The sequence below is a fragment of the Drosophila miranda genome, chromosome 2 (assembly GCF_003369915.1).
Source record: "Drosophila miranda strain MSH22 chromosome 2, D.miranda_PacBio2.1, whole genome shotgun sequence".
NCBI lineage: Eukaryota > Metazoa > Arthropoda > Insecta > Diptera > Drosophilidae > Drosophila > Drosophila miranda.
The window spans coordinates 10,744,283-10,761,953 of NC_046675.1; the positions used below are offsets into that span (position 1 = coordinate 10,744,283).

The 17,671-nt window shown below is 46.3% G+C and overlaps 1 protein-coding gene across 5 annotated transcripts in view; it reads right to left on the reverse strand.

Moving 5' to 3' along the window:
* The window catches only part of LOC108157701, a 67,471-nt gene extending 53,525 nt beyond the window's left edge, over positions 1-13,946 (reverse strand). For all 5 annotated transcript variants that reach the window (XM_033389177.1, XM_033389176.1, XM_033389175.1 and 2 more), the window contains exon 1: positions 13,223-13,946. The gene's annotated coding sequence lies outside the window, so the exon portion shown is untranslated. The remainder of the gene's footprint in view (positions 1-13,222) is intronic.
* Positions 13,947-17,671: the final 3,725 nt, after the last annotated feature.

Consider the following 17,671-nt stretch of genomic DNA (forward strand, 5'->3'; position numbering starts at 1 on the left):
ACTGGGGTCTGGCGCCTAAGCCTATGCAATATATTTGTTACGGGCAACACCTATAGGTGTTTGTGTGTGTGTCTGTGTGTGCGGGGCAGGATAAAGCCTTTGAAATCAATTGAAAACAGATATTTGCTCGGATGATGCTCTTTAAACAAAAAAAACCGAGTTACTCGCTAGAGTAAGACCTTAAGAGACACCCAAAAAAGAGAGCCTGCGAATAGATAACTATAGATTTACAAAAGAATACCATTATATTAGAACAGAGAGTGGAGATTGTAAAAAGAAAGAATGTATTTCATATATATTTATCATACAAAAATTTCATATTTAAATAAATTTTTTAGTATTTAGATTATTAATATTTCCTACAAATTTGATTTAATTTACTTTAGTTTAAATATAGGGATAGAGTTTTTAATAAATGGTTGCTTCAAAATTAATTAATGTTAAAAATGTTTATTTAATTAAATATGTTTCTTTTGTATCCTTATAACTTTACCATTTTTGCTCTGAGTGTATTCTTCTTGGAGATGAATTACTTGAGTTATTGTTTGAATAATTAAAGCCGTTTCAACTTTAATTTCAAGTATTCACATACTTGAAGCTACCCTCGAGAGCATTTATTTATTCGACCTGATAGCAAATATATATTCCACCGTCTGTCTGTTTGTCTGATTTTAAATGAAAAGAATTCCATATGCTGTGCATGTTCCTGTTTGCTTTAGCCGCCACTCGATTCGTTCTACGTTTTTTTCCATTTTACACTCTACAACCAAGTCCGGGAAGGAGGGCATGGGTGCGGGGTACAGCAGCTGACGCAGCAGCAAATCAATCAAATCAAAGTGGAGTTGTTTGATTCATTTGTTTGCTGGGGGTGGAAGAATGGCAAAGTGGGAGAAAGGGAGAAAGATTCCGGTGGTTTGTGGTGGCAAGAAAAATCAGAAGAATATGCAATACAATGAAGAACAAATACGGGCGCAGACAAAGAGCAAACAAACACACACACACAGAGGCACAAAGTGGCATAAACTAACTAAATAACAGTAACAATAACTTAAGTGTATTTGTGTATTAGTGAGGGCATCGTCAGCTGCTGTTGCTGCTGCTACTACTGCTATCTGTGGCGGGGTCAAGCCAGAGCGTCTCCTGCCCCAATCTGTGTATTTCTTCTCGTTCTCCAGACTTCAGGCGACTGTTGCAAAGTTTTTATTTATACACACGTTCCGTTCCCTGTGTGTGCAACACACGGCAATGGCAATGGCAACGGCTACAGCTACAGCTACGTTTCGTTTCGTTTCATTCGTTTGTTTGTTTGTTTATTTGTCATTTGCTTTGTTCCGTGCGCTCTGTGGCAATCTATGCTATACTGCCAGTGCCAGTGCCAGTGCCACTGCCAGTGCTCGTGCCCCTAAATTGACTATCCAGGCAACCGGCAACACAACCTCTCGATTTTCGAGGGAAAAAACCAGAGAGAAATGTTAAGCTTCTGAGTGCCCACAACTATTGATACCCTTTTGTGTGAGGCATGAAACTATAGAGTCTTGAGGTTGTGTTCTCCGTATGATACCCTCTGGGAAGGGTACACAAAACAGAGAAATCCCATACAATTGTTGAAGCGCACGTACCGCACACACACCCATCGGTCAAAGGGTCGTATACGTAACGTGGCATATCTTTGACTGGGAGAAAGGGGCCCGTCGCTGACCCTAGTCCGGGTTTGTGTTTGCAATCAGCCGCAGCGAGTGGCCCGCCGCGTGGCCAGGCGACAAGTGCCACCACCGCCACCACCGCCGCAGCCACCGTTACCGCCACCGGCACACACACTCCACTCTCGTGGACTGAACACAGAGTCACATACACAAGTTTCGATACTTTTAATTATTGCGTACATGACCGTAACGATGTAGCAGGACTTTAGAGAGAAGATGGCCAACGGGCAACGGCCAACGCAGGCAACAGCAGGTAACGATGCTGCCCTGTCCCACACTGCCACACGCTTAGTGCACGTATTAATCAGAGGACGAGGACTGTGGCAAGTTTTTTGTTTGGACCGAGGCAGCTCTTCGAAGTTAGCGTCCAAGAATTCCCACTCCCTAAGACCCTCCCTCTCTGTTCTCTGTGTTTTCTGTTTCGTATTTGATTCTTGTTCTAGTTTTTGGGACAACACAGAACTTTGGCTTCATTAAAAATCAGAAGACGTTTCATATTTTGAAGAACGTGACACTACGTGAATGAAATCCCAAAAGGTTGATGCCACCCTCGGTGGGAGGGGGAGCGACAGGGGCCAACCACAGGCCTCCCAATTGATTGACGCATAAACAGGCAATTAAATACAAAAGAAAAGCAGTTGCAATTGTTGGGCAATTTGCACGGTAAATGAATTTCCACGCACGCATTTCAAATCAAATTTGGGGAAAATTTAATTTCTGCCTCTCGCTTTCATGGATCGCCGGATATACACACACACACAAACAGACAGATGTGCACGTAACTATTCACATATATGGCACAGAAGTGTGTGTTTGTGTATGCGTGAGTGGGTTCCGGCCATGTGGGGCACGTTTCAAGATTTGTTTACTTTGTAGCTCCAAGCGCCAGCGGAGAGGAGCATAAATAAATTTCTATAAATTCTTGCACGGCATTTCATTTGCCATTTGTGCCACTGCCAGTGCCAGTGCCAGTGCCAGTGCCACTGCCACTCTGCCACTGCTGCTCGTTGTCGTTGTCCAAAAATTCCCGAGCAGTCAGTCGTCACTGGGTTTTTGGGGAGCAATGCTCCTTCACAGGGAGCTGCCAGGAGCAGGAGCAGGAGCTGCCACTGGGCTCTGGCTTATTTATTTATTCATTCGCTGCGCTCTCACCCTTTTGTCTCTCCATAAGTGTGTGCCTCTCTGTCCCAAGTGTGTGTGTGTGTGTGTGTGCGGTGCGAGTGTGTTTGCTCGCCATTTTCTGTATGAAAGGATTTTGCAGAATTTAACAAACAAACAAACCGAACACAGTAGACGCAAAGGAATCGGGAGGCCCCAACAGAAGACAGCAGCAGCACGCACTGCGACCGTGCCCCACACACGGTCCTGCCCCTGCCTCGCCGGAATCTGCTGCTGCTGCTACCGCCTGGCTGCTCATAAAGTTGACCCGAATTCATGCTAAACCTCGCCTCTGTCGCTTCTGTGTGCAAATAAATAAAGCAACAAGATGCAAAGGATGATGCCCCGCCACCCCGCACTCGATTGCGACTTGGTGGCGACTTCCAAATGCTCTTATCCTTCGACGATCCTTTCACTGACAACCCGTTATGGATAATCTAATTGAAAACAGAGTCAAAAGAATTGGACAACCGAGATGAAAGGCAAAGCACAACACATCTAAAGATTTCCCACGCGGTATGTGTCCATGTGCACATGCCACCATTTGTCGATGATTCCACCTTGGTGACAAAGTATCCATGCTTCCGCTTTCACTGGCAGAGAATCCCCAAAAAAAGGTTATAGGCATCTTTCGGGGCAACAAATGATGGTTACAGTCGGAGACCCAATCGATTTGTGGGTGAGGGCTTTCAATACGTTTTATCTGTGCAAGCAACACTCGTGCTCAAGAAATTGCAAAACCGAAAATAAATAAGATCCGATTTATGTTTGGGGAAACCCCCGCCCCAATCGCCCAACCACCCCACAAAAATATATAAAGGGGAAAATCAAAAGGAAGCAGCAGAGAAACTCTTCAACAGCTTCCGTGTTTATTTATAGACGCTCAAATAGTTCGCTTAGACAACATAAGACCCAAAGAACCCACAGCGGCCACAGTGGGCCATCGAAAGGACTTTTATCATTCCATTCCCCCCGCATTTTCAGGCCGCAAAATTTGTATTTACACTGTGGATTTGTGTTTTGTGTGTCGCGCGCCGTGTGGCAGCAGCAAATTTTTAATGAATTTACAAACCAAAGCCGAACCCTGAACCCCTGAAGCCCTGAACCGAGTGAAAGGACAGCCCGGACTCGGGCTCTTGCATTCAGTAACGAGTTCGTGTTCGAGTCTCATTTTATATTCAAAACACATTCGGCAAATATTGATACCCTCTCCGTAAATTGTTTAAAATGCGCAATATCCCCAACGTCAATAGAAGACAAATTGTGGAACTAAAAGCAGCAGCGTAAAACGCAAATCACGCAGCTTTTAAAACTTTTCGTTCTGCCTCCCGCACCACCCCTTTGGGACACTGAACGGAGCCACGCGGCGTATACTTGATTATTGGCAATCAACCATAGTTTCGATGTACGCTCCGCCCCAGAGCCGCTATAATTAAGGCCTTGCCTCATGCCTCCTGCCTCATTCCTCAAGCTTCAAGCTAATTATAATTGATGCCAATGTCGGAGTCGATTTTTTAGTTAAAACTTTACACAGAGCGAGTGGCACTGCCATACCAGAGAAATGATTAATTATGGTTGAAAAGTTGCACGTTAAATAAAGGGATGAATTTTGCTTTTAATGGGGATCGGATATCGCTTTTTAGAGCACGCTACATTAAATGGAGAATCCCTCAAAGCATTCTACGACTGGCAAAAGTTTTTCGATTATCTATGTGCTGTGGCAAGAGATACTCGTAGTATGCCACATACCACATACACGCCCTCACCCATAGACTCAGACTCTGACACAGAAACACTCTCAGACAGAGACCGATGCAATGAATGTTGAATTCTCGTTAGAGCACACAATGTGGCAATGTGCCTAAGGGATAATTTAGTCATTTTTGTTATTGTTTGCAAGTCAGAAAACATTGAGTTTTAATTGAAAATCTTTGACTGTACAATGAACAGTTTCGTGCACCGAAACCCTGGACTCTGTGCCACATTCTTCTACCACTTCTCCGGAGGAGCAGCCGTAGGATGAGGCGAAAACTTTGATTGATTTATCTGTCAATATGCAGGAGGCAGCAGTAGAAAGGCAAAAATGTTTCAAATGCACAAAACATACCAAAAGCCAGAGAGAAAGTAGACAAACGAAAGTCTGCTGCAATGCAAAAATTGCAATTGCCAACTCAACCGAATTTACATGAATGCTCTAGCTCTCTGCTGCCTGTGTATTCTCTGTGTATTCTTGTTCGACTCTTCGACTGAGGCAGGATCTGCCATCCATTTGGCTCCTTACAGCCGCCAACGTCTGTCGGCTCTCGTCACTGTCACTTTTCTTGAGTTCAGGACTCTGGTCAATATTTTTCGGGCCAAGACATGCAATAAGTATGTATGTACGTACATACACGTAGATGTATGTTTGCTTGATCGAAAGCCTTTGAAACAGTAATGCGTAATGATGGCCCCAGCCCCAGACTTCACTTAAAAGTCATATGCTTCGGTTGCGTAGAGAGAGGCAGAGAGAGAGAGAGAGAGCAAAGCACAAGAGTGCAACAGCACAAACCCATAAACTTGCCACATTTGCATAAAATGCCCTGATGCCTCAAAAAAGCAGAAAAGCAGCAAAGCAGAACGATAGAACAGCACAGAACAGCAAAGCACACACCACAGGGCACAGGGTTCGTAAAAGTCTCCTGGCACAGAACGTATTTCACCAATAAATTGAGGAAATGTTTAGCCATGTTGGCCATGCCCCATCTTTTCCTGTACTTGTTCCTCCCCCCCGTATGCCTTTTTCCCATGCGGTAGTGGCAGTCAGTCCCATGTTTCCCATAGTTCAAAAGCAATGACTTGATTTTTGATTTTACCCCCAGAAATCGCTTGTTATTTTTGGGGTCTGCGCCTGCACACATCCTCATGCGACGCAGGGCCTGCCTGTTGAGTGCTGCCTCCTGCCATCTACATGGCATTCTCGAGTGAATGTTTGCTAGAATGCAAAAAGGAAATCCAGCATTTGGACTAAAATGTTGAATAATCATTTTGCTACAGATACGATCTCTGGGGTGGAGCTGAAGGATCCTCTCTCTCTCTTTCTGTCTCTCTCTCTCTGTTTGACCATAAGCCCAATTTAATTGAGTTTCAGTTAATCCTGCAATCACGTCTAATGCGTTTCTAATTAATTTTAAATAAAAACCATGCCTGAAAGACATTAAAGTAGAGCCATCCAAGGAACTTTTCCTTAGATAAAATCCGTAGTCCGTGCCTCAAATAGTTTTAGTGTCAGTCGTTGGGGTCGTGGCGTGGCTCAAATGTAAATGCGTGTCTAGCCTTCGATTAATTCATTATCCTTGGGCTCCCAAAGGAAGAGTGCTCGTCCTGCCAACAACGACAACTGTCAATGTTGTAGTTAAGGGCTTAGATGCGGCATTAGGCGTCGATTTAACACGACCCCATCCATAGGGTCCTGCCGAGGACATCCCTTCCACTCGGTTTCCACACCCACTAGAAGTTTGTGTGTGTATGGCGCTAAGAGCGCCTAAAAGCGCTTCAGGCCAGAGGCTCAGGCTTTGGCCAACTTATGAATGCGCGTGCACCCACACAGATACGACACATACAGACACACACACAGATACTGTGAGCCACTGTCACAGCGCTGATAAAATGTGAAGCGGATTAGGCAAGGCGGCGCTGCTCCACGCCGTGGCACAATCAGTAAATGGCACTTGATTCACTGCGCAAGTGGAATTTTTGATAACTTTGCCGCTGCCAAGGGGAAAAGTTGGTCAAAAAGTTGGCCTTTCAGTCGCTTTAATGCGTATAAATGCTTATCTGGTGGGGCTCTACGACTACGAGTGTGGGTGTGTGTTGGTCTATGACTAGATGACGATGGCTATGCCATGCCTTTACTCGTACTTTACTTCAAGTCTCAAAGCCAACTTAAATCCACTGAAAGGCCTTGGCTTTGCTTCACGTGCTGCTTTTCTTTCCATCCATCCTCAAACTCTCTCTCTCTCGCTTTCTGTTCTGTTCTGTTCTCTTTTTTGTTTTTCGAAGTTAGCAAAGTTTTTAGCTCCGAACATTTGCGCCTCAGAGCACACTCCAACCTACATATACACTCGAACACACGTACACACATATCTATACATAATTCAACAAGACGCTGGCACACACGTCACACAAATGTCGCCAAAAGCAAGTCTCAATGCACGCCATCAATCTTTGGGGTGGTCGCGTTGCCCCGAATCTTAGTCCCCCGCTCTGCCACTCTCCCGCTCTGCCGCTTCGCTGTGTCGCACAATTGAATTATTACATAGGGTCGAGGCAGACGTTTGGGCCATTTGGTACTCGATTTGGTCACTTAACCAGCAGCCAACGAGGGGACAAGACAACAACAAGACCGAAAGCAACAGCAGCAGAAGGGGCAGCAGCAACAGCAGCAGAGGGGGCAGCAGCAACATCAGCAATGTAGCATCAACTGCCACAACAACGAGAACAACAGTCAACAGGGGTGTTGTGTGTGTGACAGCGGCCACCAATGTGAGGACGCAACACGCATTTGCACCCATGTTTATGTATCTTCCGCCTCGCCGAGGCGCCTTTCAGCTCGTGTAAGCAGATCATGACTCCAAGGATACTGAGGAATGGATAATTTTCATTACTTTAATTTCATTACACTGTTTTTGTTTGTACACTGTCAGAGGGAGAAAGGAAATAATAAAGCTTTTCCGAGAAATACGAGTAGCAGAATCCTCAGGAGATAATCTTCCATTTTTCCCGTGAAAAACTCAGTTTCTATATAAAAAAAAACCTCCAGATCAATCGCTATGGACCCTTTGCCAGCAGAAACCAAGGCTATGAAAATGATTCCCGAGACAGAAACCGATTGGCCGACGAAGATCGAGGCATGATATTTCAAAAAGAAGATATTTTTCGTCCGCCTTCCATTCTTTTTTGCTGATTTAATTTTGCATCTCTGTATGAAATTTGTAATTTCCAAAGCATGAAAATTGTATTTCTGAATTCTATTATCAGAAAAATATTTGGAAAGATTTTTCCAAGCTATGTCTTTGGCAGCAAAGAGGCCAAAGTTGCCAACACACTTTCAGTGTTTTTGGCACTTGGCTTAGTGACCCATCCCATTTGACTTCCAGTTGGCCTTCAGTTTTGGGCTTTTATTTGATGATTGGTTGTTGTTGCTTCTGTCGATGTCGCTGTCGCTGTCACGTTGCCCTCTTCTCTTCTGCGTTTCTGGGCAGCAAATTAAAACAATTTTAACAGCTACTTTCGATGTCGTTTGTCGTCGTCTACGTTTTGGCCATAAATAAAACATGCCAACCTTGTTATTCCTGCTGCTGCTCCTGCTGCTGCCCCCAGCCAAAGACAGACTAGACGTTCTAGACCAGTTGTTCTGCCCTAAAGGCCAGGTCTCTGTTCTACGCATTGTTATTGGCATTGCCATTGGCCTTTCTGTTATTGAACTATTTACATTTGTTGCTAATTTACGACACATCGCCTCTGGGTCTCTTCGGCTTCGGGCTGACTCTCTAGGCGTTTCGGCATTGGCATCAATGAGGCCTTAAAGCAGCCGGCAAATTGTTGTTCATAAATAAATATGCCGTACATAAATCCCTATGCTATAAATAAGCGAGAACAGGCGTAAAGCAATTTATAGGCATTGATTTTCCGTGACTCTCCGGACACACTCCATTGATCCCTAGCAGCAGCAGCAGCAGCAGCCCTCCCGGAGGAAAAGTGACAAAAGTCTTGAGTGAAAGTGAAACTTTCCATTGGTTGGACCCCACCCCCACTGTGTCCATTGTGCCCAATAGCGGGGGCTTGGGGTCAGCCGCAGCACGTTGTTCCTGCTGTTGTTCCACTGACACTTATTAGATAAGTTTTTTGGTGAGTTCCGGACCGTGTCCGTGTACATCATTTAGCCATTTGCCATAGCAGCACTGTGCTGCTGCTGCTGCTTCTTTTGCTGGGGCGCCTTCAATTTTAATTGCATGCCAAAAATATCCGGATGCCAAGGGACTTGCCTCTGACAGTGGCCTCTTGAAATCCCCAGCTAAGCCGCCCCAATAAGACTTTTTATTGTCTTAGCCGGGCATTTAAATTGATCAAAAATGTAACAAAAGCAGTGCCAGAGAGCAGAACCTGAGCCAGAGCCAGAGTCCGACAGTCTGCTGACGATTTCATTCAATCTATAAGTAATTTCTTGGCAATTTTTATCACACAGCACAAGGACGAAGGACGAAGGGAAGAAGCGTTGCTAGGGAGATGAGCCTGAGACCACCCACGTGATTTGAATATTTTTCCAATAAACTTCAACAGCTTTTCAACAGTTCGAAAAGGGGCAGGGGCGAATGCCTATGCCTGGCACTGCTCTTGGTGCTCGTCCCCGTCCTAGTCTTGTTTTCATTTACATATTGGATTTAAATGCCCAGGATTTCCTTACTGTGCCCCTCCACTCTATGTCCTGGCTGTCCATGTCCAGCTGAGTGTTTTTCCTGCTCTGCTTTGCTTTGGTTTGGTTTGCCCTGCTTTTTGCTTGGTCTTTGTATCCGAGAGAGCCTAAGCTTAATCGAATTTCCCGCAAATTGGCAATAAATTTTAATTTTGAAAACGATTCCCCAGCGCTGATTGAAGTTAATCAAACGCCAGGCCGCCAGCCCGCGAGGCCACAAGTTTTTAAGCCTCCGTTTTGCAACCCGCAATGGCTTTCGGTTCTTGTACTCCATTGTCCTTGTTGTACGCCGGATCATCTGCCAGGGCATTGCACTTCGCCTTGCTCCGAGCACCGTGCACCTGCACAGCAGAGCGCCACCTACTCCGTCGTACCCGAAATCCCATTCAATTTGCAGCGTGAAAGCGTGGCGCTTCTGGCAAAAAAACTTAGCAGCAAACAAGTTGCAAAGAGCAGAATGCAAAAACAAGGCTTATTTACCTTCGGTCAGGAAGGGGTTTTTTTTCTCATTCCCTACGGCTGGAAGCACTGCTGCCTGTGCCACGGCTGCTGCTGCTGCAGCAGCTGCAGCTTTCGAAACTACTTCATCAATTTCATTCAGCACAACGGCGCCGCTTTCCCCCCACTCTATCCCTCTCACGCTCTTGGCTCTACTTTCTTTTATTTTTGGGCCCATAATCAAGTTAAAAAGCATTGGCAACAAGAAAACCCCAACAACAACAACAGCAGCAGCAGGAAAACTAAACACAGACCAGGGGAAAAATGATGTTTTAGTTGCTGTTGTAGCCGGTTGCCAGTTGTTGGTTTCTATCTCTGAGAGAGCGGACACAGACCTGGATCTGGACCTGGACATGGATGTGGACGTGGAGCCATGATGATGCCAGCGATTACGCCCACTTTTGTAGACGCCATACGCCCAATGTTTGGGCCATGCCTTGTCGCCTGTCTGTCTGTTAGTCTGTCGCTATCCTGTCGCAAGCCTCCTACTACTACTACTCCTACATTTTCCATGGAAATGGATTTGACGAGGCATGCAGCACTTGCAGAACCGGCGTTTTGACACTAATTTCATTTGCGTTGAAGCACTTTTTGTGGCCATCCCCGTCTCGTAGACGAGACGACTGCTGCGGCAGCATCGGAAACAAAGATGGTTGCACTGCCCCCAAAATAAGTTGTAATTGCATTGCACTACATTTAAGTTGAATTTGCGAGCTGTTTAGCAAAAACAGATGCCATACAACTCCCCACCACACAGATGGCTGATGGCTGTTGGCTGACTGCTGAATAGCTGATGGCTGATGGGCTGATGTCTGAGTGCCTTGCCGTTTGCCTGAAAGAGTTTCCAAAGTATTTATTTATTTTGCACGCAGCAATTCCGTTTGCCTTTCGAGTTAACTGAAAACTGTAAATGGTTTTTAGAGACAAACGAAGGAACGAAGGCACAGACAGACAGACAGGCACTCCGCTGATGGCTGCCGCTTGTTAGAGCTTAAACCATGATGGAAAGCTCTCTACGAGTATCATCCGAGTATTTTCCGTTTTTAAGGTGCTAGGATATATTACAGTAGAACCTTGTCCATTTGCTAACCTTTGTCTGAATGTACCTCACTTATTTTTTAACTCTGAGCTACGGAGGATAAAGCAGCTTCAAGTATCATTAATTAATTTAATTTGAGTTCAGAAGTTTTAATATTTAAATATATTTCATATTTACATGAAATATTTTCTTATTTAAATTCAATATACTTATTTTAAATTTGTATTTTTGTATAGATTCTTGCAAAATATATGAAAATATATTGTGGTTCCGGTTGAATGTAATATAAGGATTTGTCCATCAAACAGTGAGTAAATAACTTTATTTAGCGGATATCCTATGGTCTAACCTCGATCTTCGCTTAAGCTGAATTTATGTTGAGAAATTTTTCACTTTCATACAGCCGATTTATCCCAAGGATCCCTCCTCGGAGGAGCCGTATACCGTACTCGCATTCCCATTAAGTGTTCGATATCTTCACCTGGCAGCCGCAACAGTTAGAGACGTAAGCCACACTCCTCAAGGAAATCACCCTAAGCCCCTGCCATGGCTGCTGCCCCTGTGCGTTTCCTATATGCGTATCCTGGCGTCGTGGAGTCCTGGCGTTCTGGTTGAACGTTTGGGCCGTTTGGGTGGGGGTGTGGTGTGGCCATTCTCTCAATCTGACAATCGCATCGGCAATGCGTGTGTGTGGCACGCTTTAATGCGAAATTCTGATTGCGCTCGAATGGCTTCATTTATTTTCGCCACGGAGAAAAAATCCGAGCAACGCGCGAAAAAAATGTGCGGAAAAACTGCGAAAAAGAAAGCCAAACGAAGAAAAACAAACACGACGAACGACAGTTGTACATAATATTTCACTTATGAATGTGTGTGCGGCATGCCGCCCCTCCCCCACCCACTGGGGCGTAGGGGAGGCGGGACGTAGGTGCAAAGTGAAATGAATGAACGGCATGCGTAACGCTAGAAAATTTGTTATAGCAATTTGAACTGTCAACGAGAAACCGAAAAAGTAAATTAGGAAACATTTGAAATTTAATTCACTTGCGACACACAGTCCTTGTGGGGCACACATATGATGTATCTGTGTGGGTGTGTGTGAGATCTTGTGAGTGGCAGCATCATAGTCGTGGAGCAGTCAGACTGGCTGGCTGGGAGGACGAGTACGTAGTAAGTCTGGCAGGTGACACCGACACCTCCTGCCGACACAGACACTTAAGCACAGTAACTCGGGCAAAAGCAGCCAGAACCACTGCCAGCGACCCCACTCATCCTCATACAGTCACACATGTACACTCACACATACTCGCACATTGAGAGACATGCAAAATTAGGCGAGTGTCACGAATTTAAAATAACTTTTAATTCATTCTTGATGAACATATGCAAACGTTGCTCTTGCCTTGTGAGTGCCACACACACACACACACACGCATGGCACACGTATGACTGAGACCTCCTTTTGCATATGTAGACATTTGTGTGTGTGTGTGTGTGTGGTTGCCACGCCTCTTAAGTGCCACATAACTCGAGCTCAGCATAAACAACCGCACTCGCATAAATGTTCGTTAAACTCAACAGACACCAGCAGCAGCAGCAGCAACAGCAACTGGGACCCAGGGGCTCCAGCTACCAGGTAAAGAGCAGCATCCCATTCCCACTCCCCAGCCACCAGCCACCCACCTGAGCCACATAATTATTTAGTTTCCAGTTGGAAGGAAATTGTGGCACAGCTACTTGGTGGCAGGGACAGGTATAGTATGAGTATGGGCCTTTGGGCTTTTGGACCACACAACTCCTTCACCATCTTCGATTGTCATAAATCAACACGGACTCACGTACTCACGGACTCACGGACCCCCACGGCTCAGAGATTGATAGAGAGTGGATCGAGGGGGAGGTGGGTGAAGTGTTGTCAACCGATTGTTTGCCTTTGGCATATGTTCGCTCTGATGCCCAATGCCCAATGCCCCATCCCCCATGCCCATGCCCCCCTATGACAGGTGCAAGTTTTGCAGGCGACCCACTTAGCGGAGAATTCAAATTTCAGTTTCTGTTTGCACGACGCGTCGGGCAGCAGGAGGACAGAATTTCCAGTCCAGTGACGAGCGAGCGCGAACCCGTGGCAGAATAAAAGTTAGCGTAAATTATGCGGCACCGTGCGCGCCCGCTAATAAAAATAGAAAAGAGCGAAGGAACTGAAAACAAAAACACGATACCAAAAAGAAAACAGAAAACAAACAACGAGAACCAGAACCAGAGCCAGAGCTCAAAATGAAAGGCCATGTAGTATGTACACCGCTCTGTGGTAGAGCCAGTGCATTGAACTGGCTGTGGGTGCCCCACCGTGCAGCATCTAAATGCGATACCAACCTTATTGCGGGGAGCAGAGCAGAGCTCTTTCAGATCCTTCCAGCAGCAGCCCGGCCGTATGGTCGGTGCTCTACGGGTTATGCTTTCTAATCCACGCACGTTTTGCTTTTAATATTTATTTTGCGCTTTTTCACACTTTTGCACACTGTGGGGGGGACAACGCACTCTCTTACACAGACACCGCACAAAGGTTCGAGGACTTCAAAGGACTCCCTCTCTCTCACTCTGTCTGGAGGCAGTTCTTGGCTGACTTTGATTATCGATGGCTGCTTATGGATGGGTTATGGGATTTCTTTTCGTATGCACGGCGAGTGCCGGCGTACAGTTCATCAATGCAAATTGACACTAAACCACGGAGCATCGGCGGGTTATCTTTGTTTTTGTTGTTGTGTGATGTGTGATGTCTGATGGACATAGATATAGATGTGGATGTAGATAGATGCCGGCATACATTCACTTGGATCGTGTTTATTCTATTGTTTTTCGTAGTGGGGTAGTCCCCTGTGATGCGAGCACTCGAGTGCCACAATTTTGTGTGTGTTGGGCAAATTTTATTTAATTATTGCGAAACTCTGCTGTTCTTGTTGCTGTTTACTTTTGGGGCATGGCATGCCTTTTTGGGCTCTCTGTTTCCCAGTTCCCAGTGGAAGCCGAAGCGACAGCTGGATGGATATTGTACCCGTTACACTAACCGAACCGCACGAAAGACATTTTCAAACTGATTTGCAGTCGATGTCGAACGGTAACGAGCGCACAGCCGAAGCGTGCGGCATCCTCGGAACACACAGGGCGAAAGGCATCCACGAAGACGACGAGTCCTGCGAAAAGTGTGGAACGAAACGGAACAAAACGGAAATGGCACTCGGACTTGTGGATGCTGTGTGCTGCTGTGTGCCACTGCCATATCGTTCCCCGACTGATAAGAGACCCAGCTGTGTGCGTGTTCGGTGTGTGTGGCACTTAACTTGCAACATTGACAACAATTTATTTTTTGCACGTTGCTGGCATTTAAATGTTTTTGCTCTCTCTGTCTGCGGATGGAGTGTATGGTACGGCACTTTTTTAATCACTTAAAAATTTATGCGCGTCTTTTTTTTTGGTTTTTTTTTCGACACGTGCGTGTCAAAATGTTAGCGTCAACGCTGAAGGGTTAAACATCACATAGAGAGAGATAGAAGGGGAGCCAACAATTTGTTACCGAGTTTATTACAGTGACAAACAGCAGTCCAGTCAGAGCCAGCCAGAGCCAGGCCGAGAACTGCACGCGCTAAAGACATCACGCAGCGATATGCAATGGCAGAGTTAATGGCATATAATCCAGAACGAGTCGAAACGAGGCGAGGCGAGGCGAACGGACAGGACAAGTCAGCCAACCAGCCGTTTCCTTTTACGAGTGCGTAATAAGAAAGAGTGCGACGTGCCACACGGACGGGACGTGAGGCGTGGAGCACACAGACACTCTCGCTCCTGGAAAATCATGGACCCTTTTTTTTGTAGTTCTTGAAATTAAACACGAACCCCATCCTAATCCTGGCCAAATTAAAAACACTATCGCCGCGTCGGCCGGCGGCTAAGAGCGCGCACTAAGAGAGCAACTTGGCCCAGGAAAGAGCAGGCCAGGCACCGGCACCGGCATCCAACTTCGAGTTTTAGGTTAGTAGGGCAGCGAAAGGACACCGCGAGGACGACAGGAAGAGCGGGCGCAACTTAAGCCAGCAATTAAAATCGAGCAGGGTTTATTGACTAGGGCCCGTGCCGTCGTTGGCGTTGGCGTTGCCATGGCATACGTGTGCATTTCACACCTTGCAGCGGCAGTGGCAGTGGCAGCGGCAGCGGCAACGGGAGCGATGGTCTTGTCTTAAGTGCACTTAAACGGCGAGGGCTGAGCCGATGCTGAGACTGAGACTGAGACCCCGGCCAAGTGTTTGCCATTTGACACTCTCTTGAGCAGAGACAACAAGTGCGAAGCGAGAGTAGGGCGACGGCTGAGAGTGCGACAACGACCCGAGTTTGCTAAGTATTTTTCAATTAAAATGTCGGCGGAAACTTGCACGCATGATGAGCAGGAAAGTTTTTCATTGTCGGCGCCCAAAATCGTGTGCTCGATGCCCCTGCCCCATGCTCCATGCCACACCCCACAATGGCAACTGAAACGTTTGCTGAGGCAGAGACTCGACACTCGACTAACGACGGGCGCCAATCAATCTCCATTCTCCATTCCCATAGCAAAATGTTGGCATTGCCAGCCTCCGATTTTTTCCCGCTGCCTTTTTCGTGCCTCCTTGCGACATATTTAAATCAGAATTGGGGAGACAGACTCGAATCGGCTTTCGGCCGCTTAGGCAGTTGAAAAATTAACTTGTCCAACAACTGGCGCCAGTAAATAAGCAAAATCCCGGGAATAGATTGGTGTCGCCTGTCTGCTGCTGCGTGTCCTTTGGATAGCTCCTATTCCAAGTGCCATAGAATCATCAGCGGCAGTGTGGGGCGGCAATTGGAGAGTACAGCACTAAACACTGGACAAAGCTACGCCTGTTGCTGTTGCTGTTCCTGTGGCTGTGTGGGTGTTGCTTCTGCTGATGTGTCCTGTCTGCTGACATGAGCTGCAAAGTGTGGCACGTGTTGGCGTAACAATTTTGGCACAGGGCACTAGCATCAGAGGCAGCAAAGGCAGCAGCGAGGATGAACGGGGAACAATGGCAAACGCTTTTATGTGCCGTAATGAAAAACTGTTATCTGCGTGCGCAATTTGAACGCAATTTGGTAACGCGTTTCGCCACATAAAACTTAAGTGACCCGAAACCAGCCCAACCGAAGACCTGAAGGACCTCATGCCTCCTCCTCCTCCTGTGTGTGTGTGTGTGTTTGTGTGTTTATGGTCCTGCGTGCAGCTTGCAAAACTGTTGACACTCGCAGGAAATCAGGAGCACCGCAGCCACAGCTAAAGCCAAAAGCCAACGACAATGACAGCGTCGATGGCACTGGGGCTGGGGAAGTGCAGAGTGTGAGAAATGAAATTGTTTGGCGATTATGCAGCATTAAAGCCAAATGTGCCGTGTATGAGCGGCCACGGGCATCACATCACCCACCTCAACCGTCAACGCACTTTACTTTTATTTACATGTCAGTCAACTAAGGCGCACACACTCGCCCTTGCCTCTTGCCCACTGCCCACTGCCACACAACTGTGTAGCAGGGCCACACAGGGCAACCCCTTGCTTGCTTGCTTACTTCCACGGTGTGGCAACAGATTTGTTGCAGCTGTGGCTTTGCCAAACTATCATTAACATGTGGCGTTGGCTCTTGGCCCCTGGTCCTTAGTCCCGGAATCCGAGCGGACTATCCAGGACTCTCCCTCTGCAACACGAAAGGACAACAAAAATCCTGCGCTTTTGCAGTTTTTACAACTTTGCTGCTGCTGCTGCTGGGGCTGCCTGGCTGGCTGGTGCTCTGGTGCTTATTTACTTGTAAAATTTATTAAATATTTTTGTGGCTGTTGCCTTTGCTTTGTTTCCCTTTTGGCCTTTTTTTTTTTGTTTTTGGTATCCTTTTTTTGTGTACCGCAAAATTGCTGACGTTTTTAATCCTTAAGAAGCTTTTGGCTCACATTTTTACAGCACACACACACACTTACACTCGTTGCAGGGCGGCAGGCGGAAGCTTTCCCCTTTTTTTTAATATGCATTTTGCATAATTTTCATATAAACATTACTCATACGCCATGTGCACCATGCAATAGCAGCAACATAATAAGCAAAACAATTTAGCCAGCTTAACACAAATGAAATTTCGTGGCTCCGGGGCTCACTGCACCGCCAGCGTTATTTGATTGGTCTCCAGGTACTCTCTCTCTCTGTCTCTCTCTCCCTATCATCAATCCATCAGCCCACTCTTATGGCCCGGCATTTGTTGGCTTAATAAACTTTTATTGGCAAGACGGGAACATATGTACGTACGGATGTGCGTGGCTTGAAAATGCAGCTGCCAAACAAAATCCTGAACAATATTAGACAACAGGCAGGCATGCAGGCAGGCAGGCAGTGAGCTCTCACTGCTGGTGGTCAGAGCTCATGGCCAGATATGATCTGTAAGCCCCTATTACATTTCTTTCTGCAATAGGAAAACCAGCTGCCGCACCCTTCTGTGAGATACGGAATATTTGTGTAGGCGACGCCGGGCTGGCTGCCTGGCTGCCTGGCTGACTCTCTCTGCATTTGGCGCCGCTGGCCATCAAATTTTAATTAAAATTCAAAAACCAATAAATGCTCTCGACAAGAAACAAAGGGGGGAGATTTCTCTGAGAAAATAAACTTGTAAATGCCGCACACTAAAACGAGAACTGATCTATTAAAAATATTTCCCATGTATATTATTCTATGCACTTTTTTGATTAATTTTATTATTCCCCCAATCAGACCACAATAAAAAGCTGCTCCCTCTCGTGTGTTT